Source organism: Lolium perenne, chromosome 2 (genome assembly GCF_019359855.2).
Source record: "Lolium perenne isolate Kyuss_39 chromosome 2, Kyuss_2.0, whole genome shotgun sequence".
NCBI lineage: Eukaryota > Viridiplantae > Streptophyta > Magnoliopsida > Poales > Poaceae > Lolium > Lolium perenne.
Window position 1 is genome coordinate 176,659,240 of NC_067245.2, and position 19,610 is coordinate 176,678,849.

Consider the following 19,610-nt stretch of genomic DNA (forward strand, 5'->3'; position numbering starts at 1 on the left):
AACTAATTCATTTCAAAATGTTAAAAATACAAATAATATATCAAAAAATCAGAAAAATCTAATTTCTTCCCTCATCTGTCTTCCCGCCCCGCTTCCCACCAGTTCTTCCCGGCAGCCTCTGTCTTCCCACAAGTTCTTATCGGCCCGTCTTCCCGCCAGTTCTTTCGCGCCTATGCCTTCCAGCCATTTCTTCACGCCTCTATCTTCCCGCCTCTGTCTTTTATGGGCTTGCAGGAAAAAAATCTGAGGCGCAACTTCCGAAGATGCCGTAGGGCGTGTAAACCAACGACATCTTCGAGAAGCTGCGCCACGGGAGATTTTCCAACCCTTTACCCAACACTGTTAGAGGAGATGGAGTCTTTCACGGGCTTGCAGGAAAATTTTCCTGAGGAGCAACTTCCGAAGATATCGTAGGATGTGTGCACCGACGACATCTTCGAGAAGCTGCACCACGGGAGATTTTTGAACCCTTTACCCAACACTGTTAGAGGAGATGGAGTCTTTCACGGGCTTGCAGGAAAATTTTCCTGAGGACCAACTTCAGAAGATGCCGTAGGGCGTGTCCACCGACGACATCTTCGAGAAGTTGCGCCACGGGAGATTTTCCAACCCTTTACTCCATCCATGGGGATGAAACTCTCCCTACCTGCTAGGTTGGCTTGTTGGTCTGCTTGCCAAGGCGTATCGATGCTCCTTTTATAGGCACGACGCCGCTGCTGCTTTGTCTTGTTCCTCCGACAGGGCGTCGTGCGCTACATGCTTTATCTCATCGAGCAGCGCGTCCACCCACGCGTCCTTATCCTGCTGACAGCTTTAGTCACGGTTGCACCCTCAAGCCGGGACTAAAGCTTACCCAAACGTCATTATCCCACCGACAGTTTTCTTAGATGACAGAAAAACCACATTTAGTCCCGGTTGCACCCACCAGCCGGGACTAAAGCTTACCCAGACGTCCTTATCCCACCGACAGTTTTGTTAGATGATACAAAACCACTTTTAGTCCCGGTTGCACCCACCAGCTGGGACTAAAGGTTAGATGACCAACTCTGGATTCCTCTTCTTCCCGCCATTTCTTCCCTGTCTTCCCGCCTCTTTCTTCCCGCCACTTTCTTCCCGCCTCCTGTCTTCCCGCTCCCATTTTTCCCGCCATTTCTCACTACATATATGTAGCCCGGCTTGGCCAGCATGATCACATCTCTACAATCTCTCATCACTCTCTCATGGCTTCCACCGCACCCACTCTAACCTACCAGCAGGTGGAGGAGCTATGCGCCTCGAACTACCCTTGCCCACCGGGCTACCGCGTCCCCGCCGGCTGGAGCCTAAGCGCCGGAGGCGTGCCGGTCGCTCCCGTCCCTCAGGGTACTGCGCGCCGGGTGGCCATCACGACCACTACTACCTCGACCTCACGCCGGAGCAGCGGATGAATCCCCGCTGGCATCCCGATAACCAGCATACTTGGGACGCCTTCTTCATCAAACGGCGTGACAGGGCGCTCGCCAGGTATGAGGAGGACGGTCTGCCTCCTGGGAACTTCCACGAGGCCGGCCGTCGGCTATGGTGGTACAGACGTACTCTACAGAGCGTCATGGACTACACCACGGCCGGCGATATCCCCCGCCTGCACTACCCTTAGTTCGAGCCACGAGCGCCGCCCGACGACAGCGACGATGACGGCAGCGACGACGACGACGGCAACTTAGAAGGCGACGACTACCAGTACAACGGCGGCGACTATGAAGACTACGAGTATGCATATTATACGCCTAGGCAGGAGTATGACTAAGTCACTCCAAATTTCATGTATCATTAGTGGTATCTCGAATCAATCGAATCATTCGGAAATGGACACCAAACACATCATAGATAATATAATTCACATGATCCATTCAACAAAGTTTGGTACAATAAATTATTACACATCATTTCTTCCCTTGTGTCCCTGCTTGCTTACGATTGGGCCGTATCCATGGAGCATCCTCATCATTTAACTTAATGCTTGGGTCGGTGTTCACTTTGAAGGACGGAATTTCACCAAACATATTATAATCTGCTGACATGTCTGTCTTGTCCTCCACTCCCACGATGTTTCTTTTCCCTGAAAGAACAATGTGGCGCTTTGGATCATCGCATGATGTACTGATTCTTTTCTTATCTTTTCGTTTCCTCGGTTTGCTACTCATGTCCTTCACATAGAAAACCTGGGCGACATCTTTGGCTAGGACGAATGGTTCGTCAAGGTAACCAAGATTGTTGAAATCCACCATTGTCATTCTGTATTGCTGGTCCACCTTTACCCCACCTCCTGTTAGCTTGAACCATTTGCACCAGAACAAAGGGACCATAAAGGAGGGTCCATAGTCAAGTTCCCATATCTCCTCTATGTAACCATAATATGTGACCTTTTGCCCATTCTCGATTGATGCATCAAAGCGGAAACCACTGTTTTGGTTGGTGCTCTTTTTATCTTGGGCGATCGTGTAAAATGTATTCCCATTTATCTCGTACCCTTGGAAAGTCGTTATAGTCGAAGATGGTGTCTTGGACAACATGTACAGCTGATCTCCAACATCATTGTCATTCATTAAATGTTTTCTCAACCAACTTCCGAAAGTCTCCATGTGGGCCTTTCTAATCCAGGATTCAGGCTTCCCCGGGTTGTCCGAGCGTAAAATATTCTTGTGTTTCTCAAAGTACGGAGCCACCAAGCTGGAATTGGTCAGAACTGTGTGGTGTGCTTCAGTCATAGAATGGCCATCCATACATATCGTTGATTTCCTTCCGATCGTGCCTTTTCCACTTAGTCTCCCCTCGTGTCGCGATCGAGGAAGACCAATCGGCTTAAGTTCAGGAACAAAGTCAACACAAAACTCAATCACCTCCTCATTTCCATAGCCCTTGGCAATGCTTCCTTCTGGCCTAGCACGGTTACGAACATATTTCTTTAACACTCCCATGAACCTCTCAAAGGGGAACATATTGTGTAGAAATACAGGACCGAGGATGGAAATCTCTTCGACTAGGTGAACCAGGAGGTGCGTGATACGTCTCCAACGTATCTATAATTTCTGATGTCCCATGCTTGTTTTATGACAATACCTACATGTTTTGTTCACACTTTATGATGATTTTATGCGTTTTCCGGAACTAACCTATTGACGAGATGCCGAAGGGCCAGTTGCTGTTTTCTGCTGTTTTTGGTTTCAGAAATCCTACAAAGGAAATATTCTCGGAATCGGACGAAATCAACGCCCAACATCTTATTTTTCCCGGAAGCTTCCAGAGCACCGAAGAGGGGCCAGAGGGGAGCCAGGGGGCCCCACCCCACAGGATAGCGCGGCCAAGGGGGGGGCGCCCCCTAGTGTGTGGGACCCCCGTGGCCCCTCCGACTCCGACTCTTCGCCTATATAAGTCTTCCTGACCTAAATCTTCGAGGGGAATAAGCCACGGTACGAGAAAAGTTCCAGAGCCACCGCCATCGCGAAGCGAAGATTCGGGGGACAGAAGTTTCTGTTCCAGCACGCCGCCGGGACGGGGAAGTGCACCCGGAAGGCATCTCCATCGACACCACCGCCATCTTCATTGCCGCTACTGTCTCCTATGATGAGGAGGGAGTAGTTCTCCCTCGAGGCTAAGGGCTGTACCGGTAGCTATGTGGTTAATCTCTCTCCCATGTACTTCAATACAATGATCTCATGAGCTGCCTTACATGATTGAGATTCATATGATGAGCTTTGTATCACTATTAATCTATGTGCTACTCTAGTGATGTTATTAAAGTACTCTATTCCTCCTCCATGATGTAATGTTGACAGTGTGTGCATCATGTAGCACTTGGTGTAGGTTATGATTGTGATCTCTTGTAGATTATGAAGTTAACTATTACTATTATAGTATTGATGTGATCTATTCCTCCTTTCATAGTCTGTCGGTGACGGTGTGCATGCTATGTTAGTACTCGGTATAATTGCGTTGGTCTATCATGCACTCTAAGGTTACTTAAATATGAACATCGAATGTTGTGGAGCTTGTTAACTCCGGCATTGAGGTGCTCTTGTAGCCCTACACAACTAATGGTGTTTGTCATCCAACAAGAGAGTGTAGAGTGGTTTTATTATGTGATCAATGTTGAGAGTGTCCACTAGTGAAAGTATGATCCCTAGGCCTTGTTTCCAAACATCGAATCTCCGTTTATTTACTATTCCACTGCATGTTTACTCGCTGCCATATTTTATTCAGATTGCTATTACCACTCATATTCATCCATATCACTTGCATTTTACTATCTCTTCGCCGAACTAGTGCACCTATACATCTGACAAGTGTTTTAGGTGTGTTGGGGACACAAGAGACTTCTTGTATCGTGATTGCAGGGTTGCTTGAGAGGGATATCTTTGACCTCTTCCTCCCTGAGTTCGATAAACCTTGGGTGATTCACTTAAAGGAAAACTTGTTGATGTTCTACAAACCTCTGCTCTTGGAGGCCCAACACTGTCTACAGGAATAGAAGCGTGCGTAGACATCAAGCTATTTTATGGCACCATTGCCGGGGAACGACGAAAAGCTACAGCACAGAGATTTCTACCTCCCACGTCAACCACGCGCCAGTTGTGGCCGTTGCCGGGGAGGTAAGGTAAAAGCTATTCACATCCTCCGACTACTAAGCTATTTCCTAGCACTGTTGCCGGTGTGTGAGTGCTCGAAGCTATTTCCTTTAGATCCTGCAATTATATCTTTTTGTTTCTTATTTTTATTTTCACTAGTTAGGCTTAATGGAAAACAACAACAAAATTAGAGATCTTTATGAAATTTATATTGAATTAGGACATGAGGTGTTTGAAGAGAAAATTAAAAAACCTATGGAACTTTATATGCATGCTAATGGCGATGTTATTAGTATGAATGCTTTGAACACCATTGTTGCTAATGCTATGGAAAATTCCAAGCTTGGGGAAGCTGGTTTTGATGAGCATGATATTTTTAGTCCCCCAAGCATGGAGGAGAAAATTTTCTTTGATGATACTTTGCCTCCCATTTATGATGATTATAATGATAGTGGTATTTTGGTGCCACCTACTATGGAGGATAAAGTTTATTATGATTATACTATGCCTCCTATATTTGATGATTATGGTGATGAGAATAATAATGATAGCTACTTTGTTGAATTTGCTCCCACTACAATTAATAAAAATGACTCTGCTTATGTTGGGAGTAGTAATTATTTTATGCATGAGACTCATGATAAGAATGCTTTATGTGATAGTTATATTGTTGAGTTTGTTCATGATGCTACTGAAAGTTATTATGAGAGAGGGAAATATGGTTATATGCATCTTAATAATATTAAGTTTTCCCTCTTTATGTTGAGAATCTTGAAGTTACTCGTGTTTTATCTTCCTATGCTTGTCACTCTGTTCTTCATGAATTTATTTGCGTACAAGATTCCTTTTCATAGGAAGTGGGTTAGGCTTAAATTTGTTTTGAATTTGCCTTTTGATGCTCTCTTTTGCTTCAACTCTTATTTCTTGGGAGTGCATCATTAAAATTACTGAGCCCATCTTAATGGCTATAAAGAAAGCACTTCTTGGGAGATAACCCATGTCTTTATTTTACTACAACACTTTTGTTTTATATTTGATTCTTGGAAGTTGTTACTACTGTGGCAACCTCTCCTTATCTTTATTTTATTGCATTGTTGTGCCAAGTAAAGTCTTTGATAGTAAGATTGATACTAGATTTGGATTACTGCGCAGAAACAGATTTCTTGCTGTCACGAATTTGAGTAGTATTCTCTGCAGGTAACTCATAAAAATCTGCCAATTTACGTGCTTGATCCTCAGATATGTACGCAACTTTCATTAAATTTGAGCATTTTCATCTGAGCAAGTTAAGTGCCCCAGAAAAATTCGTCTTTACGGACTGTTCTGTTTTGACAGATTCTGCCTTTTATTTCGCATTGCTTCTTTTGCTATGTTGGATGGATTTCTTTGTTCCATTGACTTCCAGTAGCTTTGTGCAATGTCCAGAAGTGTTAAGAATGATTGTGTCACCTCTGAATATGTGAATTTTTGATTATGCACTAACCCTCTAATGAGTTTGTTTTGAGTTTGGTGTGGAGGAAGTTTTCAAGGATCAAGAGAGGAGGATGATACAATATGATCACGGAGAGTGAAAACTCTAAGCTTGGGGATGCCCCCGTGGTTCATCCCTGCATATTTCAAGAAGACTCAAGCATCTAAGCTTGGGGATGCCCAAGGCATCCCCTTCTTCATCGATAACTTATCAGGTCACCTCTAGTGAAACTATATTTTTATTCCGTCACATCTTATGCACTTTACTTGGAGCGTCTGTGTGCTTTTATTTTCGTTTTTGTTATTTTCATTCTCTGAATAAATTCATGCTTATGTGGGAGAGAGACACGCTCCGCTTGTTCATATGAACACCGGTGTTCTTAGCTTTTAATGTTCATGGCGAAGGTTGAAACTGCTTCGTTAATTGTTATATGGTTGGAAACAGAAAATGCTTCATGTGGTAATTGGTATAATGTCTTGAATAATTTGATACTTGGCAATTGTTGTGCTCATATAGATCATGTTTAAGCTCTTGCATCATATACTTTGCACCTATTAATGAAGAACTACATAGAGCTTGTTGAAATTTGGTTTGCATGATTGGTCTCTCTAGAGTCTAGATATTTTCTGGTGAGGTGTTTGAACAACAAGGAAGATAGTGTAGAGGCTTATAATACTTGCAATATGTTTTTATGTAAGTTTTGCTGTACTGGTTCATACTTGTGTTTGGTTCAAACAACCTTGCTAGCCTAAGCCTTGTATTGAGAGGGATTACTTCTCGTGCATCCAAAATCCTTGAGCCAAAAACTATGCCATTTTTGTCCACCATACCTACCTACTACATGGTATTTTTCTGCCATTCCAAGTAAATACTTCGTGTGCTACCTTTAAACAATTCAAAAGTTATTACCTTTTATTTGTATCAATGTTTTATAGCTCGTGAGGAAGTATGTGGTGTTTTATCTTTCAATCTTGTTGGGCAACTTTCACCAATGGACTAGTGGCTTCATCCGCTTATCCAATAATTTTGCAAAAAGAGCTGGCAATGGGGTTCCCAGCCCCAAATTAATTAACCTTAATAGACACTCCTCCATGGTATGTGATTGATGGAAGGCACCCGAGGATTCGGTTAGCCATGGCTTGAGAAAGCAAAGGTGGGGAGGAGTGTCACCTAAATAAAACTAAAATAAATAGACACTCCTTCATGGTATGTGATTGTTGGAAGGCACCCGAGGATTCTGTTAGCCATGGTTTGTGAAAGCAAAGGTTGGAAGGAGTGTCACCCAAAAAAAAAAATTCATGGGAGCCGCTCTTTGAAGGTCTGTCTGGCAAGGGGGTTAGAGTTCCCACTACCATTCGTTGACAACAACAAACACCTCTCAAAATTTTACTTTTATGATCTCTTTATGATTTCAAAACCTGAAAAGCTCTAGCACAAAAATAGTAATCCATGCTTCCCTCTGCGAAGGGCCATTCTTTTACTTTATGTTGAGTCAGTTTACCTACTTCTTTCTAACTTAGAAGCAAACACTTGTGTCAACTGTGCATTCATTCCTACATACTTGCTTATTTGCATTCATCATATTACTTTATGTTGACAATTATCCATGAGATATGTATGTTGAAGTTGAAAGCAACCAATGAAACTTATATCTTCCTTTGTGTTGCTTCAAAGCTTTTTACTATGAGTTTATTGCTTTATGAGTTAACTCTTATGCAAGTCTTATTGATGCTTGTCTCGAAAGTACTATTCATGAAAAGTCTTTGCTATATGGTTCAATTGTTTACTCATTGTCTTTACCATTGCTTCGGATCGCTGCATTCATCTCATGTGCTTTACAATAGTATTGATCAAGATTATGATAGCATGTCACTTCAGAAATTATCTTTGTTATCGTTTACCTACTCGAGGACGAGTAGGAACTAAGCTTGGGGATGCTGATACGTCTCCAACGTATCTATAATTTCTGATGTTCCATGCTTGTTTTATGACAATACCTACATGTTTTGTTCACACTTTATGATGATTTTATGCGTTTTCTGGAACTAACCTATTGACGAGATGCCGAAGGGCCAGTTGCTGTTTTCTACTGTTTTTGGTTTCAGAAATCCTACAAAGGAAATATTCTCGGAATCGGACGAAATCAACGCCCAACATCTTATTTTTCCCGGAAGCTTCCAGAGCACCGAAGAGGGGCCAGAGGGGAGCCAGGGGGCCCCACCCCACAGGGCGGTGCGGCCAAGGGGGGGCACGCCCCCCTAGTGTGTGGGACCCCCGTGGCCCCTCCGACTCCGACTCTTCGCCTATATAAGTCTTCCTGACCTAAATCTTCGAGGGGAATAAGCCACGATACGAGAAAAGTTCCAGAGCCGCCGCCATCGCGAAGCCAAGATTCGGGGGACATAAGTCTCTGTTCCGGCACGCCGCCGGGACGGGGAAGTGCCCCCGGAAGGCATCTCCATTGACACCACCGCCATCTTCATCGCCGCTGCTGTCTCCTATGATGAGGAGGGAGTAGTTCTCCCTCAAGGCTAAGGGCTGTACCGGTAGCTATGTGGTTAATCTCTCTCCCATGTACTTCAATACAATGATCTCATGAGCTGCCTGATACGTCTCCGACGTATCGATAATTTCTTATGTTCCATGCCACATTATTGATGATATCTACATGTTTTATGCACACTTTATGTCATATTCGTGCATTTTCTGGAACTAACCTATTAAAAAGATGCCGAAGTGCCAGTTGCTGTTTTCTGCTGTTTTTGGTTTCAGAAATCCTAGTAAGGAAATATTCTCGGAATTGGACGAAATCAAAGCCCAGGGTCATATTTTGCCACGAAGCTTCCAGAAGACCGAAGAGGAGACGAAGTGGGGCCACGAGGTGGCGACACCATAGGGCGGCGCGGCCCAAGCCCTGGCCGCGCCGACCTAGGGTGTGGGCCCCTCGTGACACCCCTTGACCTTCCCTTCCGCCTACAAATACCCTTCGTCGCGAAACCCCCAGTACCGAGAGCCACGATACGGAAAACCTTCCAGAGACGCCGCCGCCGCCAATCCCATCTCGGGGGATTCAGGAGATCGCCTCCGGCACCCTGCCGGAGAGGGGAATCATCTCCCGAAGGACTCTACGCCGCCATGGTCGCCTCCGGAGTGATGTGTGAGTAGTCTACCCCTGGACTATGGGTCCATAGCAGTAGCTAGATGGTTGTCTTCTCCCCATTGTGGTTAATTGTCGGGTCTTGTGAGCTGCCGAACATGATCAAGATCATCTATCTGTAATTCTATATGTTGTGTTTGTTGGGATCCGATGAATAGAGAATACTTGTTATGTTGATTATCAATTTATATCTATGTGTTGTTTATGATCTTGCATGCTCTCCGTTACTAGTAGATGCTCTGGCCAAGTAGATGCTTGTAACTCCAAGAGGGAGTATTTATGCTCGATAGTGGGTTCATGTCTCCGTGAATCTGGGGAAGTGACAGAAATCTCTAAGATTATGGATGTGCTGTTGCCACTAGGGATAAAACATTGGTGCTATGTTCGAGGATGTAGTTACTGATTACATTACGCGCAATACTTAATGCAATTGTCTGTTGTTAGCAACTTAATACTGGAGGGGATTCGGATGATAACCTGAAGGTGGACTTTTTAGGCATAGATGCATGCTGGATAGCGGTCTATGTACTTTGTCGTAATGCCCAATTAAATCTCACAATACTCATCATAATATGTATGTGCATGGTCATGCCCTCTTTATTTGTCAATTGCCCAACTGTAATTTGTTCACCCAACATGCTGTTTATCTTATGGGAGAGACACCTCTAGTGAACTGTGGACCCCGGTCCAATTCTCTTTACTGAAATACAATCTACTGCAATATTGTTCTACTGTTTTCTGCAAACAATCATCATCCACACTATACATCTAATCCTTTGTTACAGCAAGCCGGTGAGATTGACAACCTCGCTGTTTCGTTGGGGCAAAGTACTTGGTTTGTGTTGTGCAGGTTCCACGTTGGCGCCGGAATCCCTGGTGTTGCGCCGCACTACATCTCGCCGCCATCAACCTTCAACGTGCTTCTTGGCTCCTACTGGTTCGATAAACCTTGGTTTCATACTGAGGGAAAACTTGCCGCTGTACGCATCACACCTTCCTCTTGGGGTTCCCAACGGACGCGTGATGTACGCGTATCAAGCTCTTTTTCTGGCGCCGTTGCCGGGGAGATCAAGACACGCTGCAAGGGGAGTCTCCACATCCCAATCTCTTTACTTTGTTTTTGTCTTGCTTAGTTTTATTTACTACTTTGTTTGCTGCACTATATCAAAATACAAAAAAATTAGTTGCTAGTTTTACTTTATTTGCTATCTTGTTTGCTATATCAAAAACACAAAAAAATTAGTTACTTGCATTTACTTTATCTAGTTTGCTTTATTTACTGTCTTGCACTCTATATTAAAAATACAAAAAAATTAGTTACTTTTGTTACCATGTCTAGCTCTGAACCTGTTACTTCTTCGCCTGAAGAATTAGTCTTCACTTTTAAACAAGGGGATGAGGAGAGTTTTAAGGATGCTTGGTCTAGAATTTTTACTTCTTATCGTAAAACTGAACCTCAAATGACTCTAAGTTTGCTCCTTAGTAACTTTTATTTTGGTCTTATGATTCGCTATAGATATGCTTTGGATGCTTTAGTGGGAGGAGATTTCCTTCATTGCAATGGGGATCAAGCTTTTAATGCCATAAAGAAGTTGGTTGCATCACATGATTCAGTTAATAACTTTGATTCAGCCCTTATTAGCATTTATAATAGATTAAACAATCTCGAGATAAGTACATCTCGCTTGGATGACAACTATCGCTATGTTCGTAATCGTCTTGAACAAGTTTTAGTGAACTCTGAACCTTCATTATGGGATCCTACTGTTAAAATTGTTATCGGTGATCAAACTCGTCATGCCAATTGTGATATTATGTCTGAATTCTGCCTTATACCTGAGAGCATTTATAAATCTTTGAAACTTTGGGGAGTTGATGAAGGAGGAGAAGAAATAACTCTCATTGATAACTCTGTTATAATTCCCAAGGGAATAGCCGCAGGTGTGCATACAACCATTCTTGGAAGAACAATATCCATTGATTATCTTGTTATTGAATGTGCAGGGACAGGAAAAATCACACTCGGAAGATCCCTGCTGAAACTATTGGGAGCAGTCATAGATGTGGGAGAAGGCACCCTGGAATTCACCTCTACACCGGGGGGGAATTATATATTTCCTAAATCAAAGAGAAAGAAAAAGAACAAGAAAGGTAAGGGTAAAGCCCAAGGTAAGGTTGATGCACCACCCTCCGATAATACTTGATACACACTTTCTGCGCCTAGCTGAAAGGCGTTAAAGAAAAGCGCTTATGGGAGACAACCCATGTTTTTTACTACAGTACTTTGTTTTTATTTTGAGTCTTGGAAGTTGTTTACGACTGTAGCAACCTCTCCTTATCTTAGTTTAGTGTTTTATTGTGCCAAGTAAAGTCGTTGATAGTAAAGTTCATACTAGATTTGGATTACTGCGCAGAAACAGATTTCTTTGCTATCACGAATCTGGGCAAAATTCTCTGTAGGTAACTCAGAAAATTATGCCAATTTACGTGAGTGATCCTCAGATATGTACGCAACTTTCATTCAATTTGAGTATTTTCATTTGAGCAAGTCTGGTGCCTCAATAAAATTCGTCAATACGAACTGTTCCGTTTTTGACAGATTCTGCCTTTTATTTCGCATTGCCAGTTTTGTTATGTTCGATGGATATTTCGATTCCATTGACTTTCAGTAGCTTTGTGCAATGTCCAGAAGTGTTAAGAATGATTATGTCACCTCTGAACATGTATATTTTGATTGTGCACTAACCCTCTAATGAGTTGTTCTAAGTTTGGTGTGGAGGAAGTTTTCAAGGATCAAGAGAGGGAGATGATACAACATGATCAAGGAGAGTGAAAGCTCTAAGCTTGGGGATGCCCCGGTGGTTCACCCCTGCATATATCAAGAAGACTCAAGCGTCTAAGCTTGGGGATGCCCAAGGCATCCCCTTCTTCATCGACAACATTATCAGGTTCCTCCCCTGAAACTATATTTTTATTCCATCACAGCTTATGTGCTTTTCTTGGAGCGTCGGTTTGTTTTTGTTTTTGTTTTGTTTGAATAAAATGGATCCTAGCATTGTTTGTGTGCGAGAGAGACACGCTCCGCTGTAGCATATGGACAAGTATGTCCTTAGGCTCTACTCATAGTATTCATGGCGAAGTTTCCTCTTCGTTAAATTGTTATATGGTTGGAATTGGAAAATGATACATGTAGTAATTTGCTAAAATGTCTTGGATAATGTGATACTTGGCAATTGTTGTGCTCATGTTTAAGCTCTTGCATCATATACTTTGCACCCATTAATGAAGAAATACATAGAGCATGCTAAAATTTGGTTTGCATATTTGGTCTCTCTAAAGTCTAGATAATTTCTAGTATTGAGTTTGAACAACAAGGAAGACGGTGTAGAGTGTTATAATGTTTTCAATATGTCTTTTATGTGAGTTTTGCTGCACCGGTTCATCCTTGTGTTTGTTTCAAATAGCCTTGCTAGCCTAAACCTTGTATCGAGAGGGAATACTTCTCATGCATCCAAATACTTGAGCCAACCACTATGCCATTTGTGTCCACCATACCTACCTACTACATGGTATTTCTCCGCCATTCCAAAGTTAATTGCTTGAGTGCTACCTTTAAACAATTCAAAATTTATCACCTCTGATTTGTGTCAATGTTTTATAGCTCATGAGGAAGTATGTGGTGTTTATCTTTCAATCTTGTTGGGCAACTTTCACCAATGGACTAGTGGCTTCATCCGCTTATCCAATAATTTTGCAAAAAGAGCTGGCAATGGGATTCCCAGTCCCAAATTAATTAACAAAAAAAAATAGACACTCCTCCATGGTATGTGATTGTTGGACGGCACCCGAAGGATTCGGTTAGCCATGGCTATAGAAAGCAAAGGTGGGGAGGAGTGTCATCATAATAAAACTAAAATAAAAAGGCACTCCTTCATGGTATGAGATTGTTGGCAGGCACCCGAAGGATTCGGTTAGCCATGGTTTGTGAAAGAAAGGTTGGAAGGAGTGCCACACAAAAATAAAATAAAATGGGAGCCGCTCTTTGAAGGTTTGTCTGGCAAGGGGGTTAGAGTGCCCACTACCATTCGTTGACAACAACAAACACCTCTCAAAATTTTACTTTTATGCTCTCTTTATGTTTTCAAAATCAAAGCTCTAGCACAAATATAGCAATCGATGCTTTCCTCTTTGAAGGACCATTCTTTTACTTTTATGTTGAGTCAGTTCACCCATTTCTCTCCATCTCAAGAAGCAAACACTTGTGTGAACTGTGCATTGATTCCTACATACTTGCATATTGCACTTATTATATTACTCTATGTTGACAATATCCATGAGATATACATGTTACAAGTTGAAAGCAACCGCTGAAACTTAATCTTCCATTGTGTTGTTTCAATGCTTCTACTATGAATTATTGCTTTATGAGTTAACCCTTATGCAAGACTTATTGATGCTTGTCTTGAAGTACTATTCATGAAAAGTCTTTGCTATATGATTCACTTGTTTACTCATGTCATATACATTGTTTTGATCGCTGCATTCACTACATATGCTTACAAATAGTATGATCAAGGTTATGATGGCATGTCACTCCAGAAATTATCTTTGTTTATCGTTTACCTGCTCGGGACGAGCAGGAACCAAGCTTGGGGATGCTGATACGTCTCCGATGTATCGATAATTTATTATGTTCCATGCCACATTATTGATGATATCTACATGTTTTATGCACACTTTATGTCATATTCGTGCATTTTCTAGAACTAACCTATTAACAAGATGCCGAAGTGCCAGTTGCTGTTTTCTACTGTTTTTGGTTTCAGAAATCCTAGTAAGGAAATATTCTCGGAATTGGACAAAATCAACGCCCAGGGTCCTATTTTGCCACGAAGCTTCCAAAAGACCGAAGAGGAGACGAAGTGGGGCCACGAGGTGGCGACACCATAGGGCGGCGCGGCCCAAGCCCTGGCCACGCCGACCTAGGGTGTGGGCCCCTCGTGACGCCCCTTGACCTGCCCTTCCGCCTACAAATAGCCTTCGTCGCGAAACCCCAGTACCGAGAGCCACGATACGGAAAACCTTCCAGAGACGCCGCCGCCGCCAATCCCATCTCGGGGGATTCAGGAGATCGCCTCCGGCACCCTGCCGGAGAGGGGAATCATCTCCCGGAGGACTCTACGCCGCCATGGTCGCCTCCGGAGTGATGTGTGAGTAGTCTACCCCTGGACTATGGGTCCATAGCAGTAGCTAGATGGTTGTCTTCTCCCCATTGTGCTTAATTGTCGGGTCTTGTGAGCTGCCGAACATGCTCAAGATCATCTATCTGTAATTCTATATGTTGTGTTTGTTGGGATCCGATGAATAGAGAATACTTGTTATGTTGATTATCAATTTATATCTATGTGTTGTTTATGATCTTGCATGCTCTCCGTTACTAGTAGATGCTCTGGCCAAGTAGATGCTTGTAACTCCAAGAGGGAGTATTTATGCTCGATAGTGGGTTCATGTCTCCGTGAATCTGGGAAGTGACGGAAATCTCTAAGATTATGGATGTGCTGTTGCCACTAGGGATAAAACATTGGTGCTATGTTCGAGGATGTAGTTACTGATTACATTACGCGCAATACTTAATGAAATTGTCTGTTGTTAGCAACTTAATACTGGAGGGGGTTCGGATGATAACCTGAAGGTGGACTTTTTAGGCATAGATGCATGCTGGATAGCGGTCTATGTACTTTGTCGTAATGCCCAATTAAATCTCACAATACTCATCATAATATGTATGTGCATGGTCATGCCCTCTTTATTTGTCAATTGCCCAACTGTAATTTGTTCGCCCAACATGCTGTTTATCTTATGGGAGAGACACCTCTAGTGAACTGTGGACCCCGGTCCAATTCTCTTTACTGAAATACAATCTACTGCAATACTGTTCTACTGTTTTCTGCAAACAATCATCATCCACACTATACATCTAATCCTTTGTTACAGCAAGCCGGTGAGATTGACAACCTCGCTGTTTCGTTGGGGCAAAGTACTTTGTTTGTGTTGTGCAGGTTCCACGTTGGCGCCGGAATCCCTGGTGTTGCGCCGCACTACATCTCGCCGCCATCAACCTTCAACGTGCTTCTTGGCTCCTACTGGTTCGATAAACTTTGGTTTCATACTGAGGGAAAACTTGCCGCTGTACGCATCACACCTTCCTCTTGGGGTTCCCAACGGACGCGTGTTGTACGCGTATCACTGCCTTACATGATTGAGATTCATATGATGAGCTTTGTATCACTATTAATCTATGTGCTACTCTAGTGATGTTATTAAAGTACTCTATTCCTCCTCCATGATGTAATGTTCACAGTGTGTGCATCATGTAGTACTTGGTGTAGGTTATGATTGTGATCTCTTGTAGATTATGAAGTTAACTATTACTATGATAGTATTGATGTGATCTACTCCTCCTTTCATAGTCTGTTGGTGATGGTGTGCATGCTATGTTAGTACTCGGTATATTTGTGTTGGTCTATCATGCACTCTAAGGTTACTTAAATATGAACATCGAATGTTGTGGAGTTTGTTAACTCCGGCATTGAGGTGCTCTTGTAGCCCTACAAAATTAATGGTGTTTGTCATCCAACAAGAGAGTGTTGAGTGGTTTTATTATGTGATCAATGTTGAGAGTGTCCACTAGTGAAAGTATGATCCCTAGGCCTTGTTTCCAAACATCGAATCTCCGTTTATTTACTGTTCCACGGCATGTTTACTCGCTGCCATATTTTATTCAGATTGCTATTACCACTCATATTCATCCATATCACTTGCATTTTACTATCTCTTCGCCGAACTAGTGCACCTATACATCTGACAAGTGTATTAGGTGTGTTGGGGACACAAGAGACTTCTTGTATCGTGATTGCAGGGTTGCTTGAGAGGGATATCTTTGACCTCTTCCTCCCTGAGTTCGATAAACCTTGGGTGATTCACTTAAGGGAAAACTTGCTGCTGTTCTACAAACCTCTGCTCTTGGAGGCCCAATACTGTCTACAGGAATAGAAGCATGAGTAGACATCAGTGCGTCATAATATTGAAGAAGGATGGCGGGAATACCAACTCGAAACTGACAAGACATTGGACCACATCGTTCTGTATCCGTGGTAGATCTTTTGCATTGATTACCTTCTGAGAGATTGCATTGAGGAATGCACATAGCTTCACAATGGCTACTCGAACATTTTCCGGTAGGAGCCCCCTCAAAGCAATCGGAAGCAATTGCGTCATAATCACGTGGCAGTCGTGAAACTTCAGGTTTTGGAACTTTTTGTCCGCCATGTTTATTATTCCCTTTATATTCGACGAGAATCCAGATGGGGCCTTCATACTGCTCATGCATTCAAAAAAGATGACCTTCTCTTTTTTGGTAAGAGCGTAGCTGGCACGACCTTGAAACCATTCCGGATGCCGGTCATCAGGGTCTTTCAAATGTTGCTGGTCCTGCCGTGCTTCCTTTGTATCATTTGTCTTCCCATACACGCCCAAGAAGCTTAGCAGGTTCACGCAAATATTCTTCTTAACATGCATCACGTCAATTGCAGAGCGTACATCTAGGACTTTCCAATATTCTAGCTCCCAAAATATAGATTTCTTCTTCCACATGGGTGCGTGCCCGTCAGCTCCCTGCGGAACTGATTGTCCGCCATGACCCTTTCCAAAGATGACTTTCAAATCCTTGACCATATCAAATACCTCCGCACCAGTACGTTCCGCAGGCTTCGGCCGGTGATCCGCCTTGCCGTTGAAATGCTTGCCTTTCTTTCTTACGTTGTGATGTCGGTGAAGAAATCGACGATGCCCCAGGTACACGTTCTTCTTACAATTTGGAAAATACACACTTTCAGTCTCATGTAAGTAGTGCATGCATGCATTGTATCCCTTATTTGGCTATCCCGATAGGTTACTAAGAGCAGGCCAATCGTTGATATTTACGAAAAGCAACGCTCGTAGGTCAAATTCCTCTTCTTTGTGCTCATCCCACACACGTACACCAGGTCTGCCCCAAAACTGTAAAAGTTCATCAACTAATGGCCTTAGGTACAAATCGATGTTGTTGTCGGGTTGCTTCGGACCTTGGATGAGCACTGGCATCATAATGAACTTCCGCTTCATGCACAACCAAGGAGGAAGGTTGTAGATGCATAGAGTCACGGGCCAGGTGCTATGGCTGGAGCTCTGCTCGCCAAAAGGATTCATGCCATCTGTACTTATACCAAATCTTATGTACCTTGCGTCAACTGCAAAATCTTTAAACTCTCTGTCGATCTTTCTCCATTGCGTTCCATCTGCGGGGTGTCTCAACTCCCCGTCCGACTTACGGTCCTCTTTGTGCCATCGCAACAACTTGGCATGCTCTTTGTTCCTGAACAGACGTTTCAACCGTGGTATTATAGGAGCATACCACATCACCTTGCGGGAACCCTCTTCCTGGGTTTCTCGCCCTCAACATCGGCACCAGGGTCATCGCCTCTGATCTTATAACGCAATGCAGTGCATACTGGGCATTCATTCAAATTCTTGTATTCACCGCGGTAGAGGATGCAGTCGTTAATGCATGCATGTATCTTCAGAACCTCTAAACCTAGAGGGCAGACAACCTTCTTTGCTTCGTACGTACTGGCGGGGAACTCGTTATTCTTTGGAAACATATTCTTCATCATTTTCAGCAAATTTTCAAATCCCGAGTCAGATAGACCTTCCTGTGCCTTCCATTTCAGCAAATCCAGTGTGCAGCCCAGCTTTTTCAGACCATTATCGTATCCGGGGTACACCGACTTTTTGTGATCCTCTAACATGCGATCCAAATTCTTTCTCTCCTTTTCAGTTTCGCAGCTTCTCCGTGCATTAGCAATGGTCCGACCAAGATCATCAGCGGGCTCATCATGTGCCTCTTCTTCACCTTCCCCTTCACCTTCCCCACCTTCAGCATCCTCCATGAAAGTATCACCGAAATGATCAAGATAGTTGTCATCGATGAAATCATCCCCTTCTTCATCTTCTTCCATTATAACCCCACTTTCTTCATGCTTGGTCCAACAATTATAGCTTGGCATGAAACCCTGCCGGAGCAGGTGCAGGTGAATGTCTCTTGAGGAAGAGTAACCCTTCTGATTCTTACAGCCAACACATAGATAGATAACAAAACCCCCCTGCTTGTTCGCATTAGTCACTACGAGGAAATCTTTCAAACCCGTAATGAACTCGCCGGAGAGTCGGTTACCGTACATCCATTGTCGATTCATCTGCATTATTATAATATAAAATATATAATTAACCATCATGCATTTGTTAAACTAACTAGCTACAAACAATAGAAATTAAACAATGAACTACACACATTCATATTTTATCAATGACACATGAAAGGTTCAAGTTGCTAACCGCGATCAAGGAGGAAAAAATAAATGAGGAAGCTCAAGTGTGGCTCGGACACTTCATATCATGTTTGTTTCATGCTCTTGGGCATTTCATCAAACACCTTGTGTTCATAAGAGGAACCAAAAGCAAACCTAACACCCCCTTGTGAAGTTTGTGAAGAGAAGTGGCACCAAATGGCTAAGTGCAGTGAGCTGAGGTGCCTTTTATAGGGATGGTCCTTTAGTCCCGGTTGGCCTAGCCAACCGTGACTAAAGGCCTTCGGGCCAGGCCTGAGGACCTTTAGTCGCGGTTGGCCTGGCCAACCGCGACTAAAGCTCCCCCCGTCCACCAGCTGGCCACCGAGCGCGCTGGGCCCAGACCTTTGATCGCGGTTCGCCTTCCAAACCGCGACTAAAGACCCCATTAGTCACGGTTCCTATATTTTGGCGACTAATGGGGCTGGACGGAAGCCTCCTTTTCTACTAGTGTTGCAACGTCACCTTCCACTGAGGCTTTCTTCCGGTTGCAAACCCACTTGCAACTGGAGATAGCCTCAGTTGCAACCTCGCTTGCAGATGCAGAAAGCCTCAGTTGCAGTACAACTTGCAACTAGTCATAGTCTTAGTTACAGCCTCACTTCACTGGTGAAAACAGGGCCTTTGGTCACGGTTCGCAACTGCCATTAGTTGCGGTTGCGCAACCGCGACCAATTAAGCGCGGCTAAAGGCCCCCCCTGAGGGTGTCCCGTATGCCTGTTCGGTCAAAGCGAATCTCAAGAAAGTTTCGGTCAACCATGTCGCCCCACCCATGAGGGTGTCCCGTATGCCTGTTCGGTCAAAGCGAGATGCCCTTGATATGGGGGAGACCGGTAGCGTTGGCGTTAACTTTGAGTCACAGGGTATGGGAGAGGAGGTGGCGGGGCGAGGCCATGCTAGGCTGGTGGAGACGAGGCAACAAGGCCGCCTCAAGC

The 19,610-nt window shown here is 43.6% G+C and overlaps 1 pseudogene; it reads right to left on the reverse strand.

The window, feature by feature from the left end:
* Positions 1-1,922: 1,922 nt before the first annotated feature.
* On the reverse strand, positions 1,923-18,510 carry LOC139835670 (uncharacterized; annotated as a pseudogene).
* Between the last annotated feature and the right edge of the window lie 1,100 nt (positions 18,511-19,610).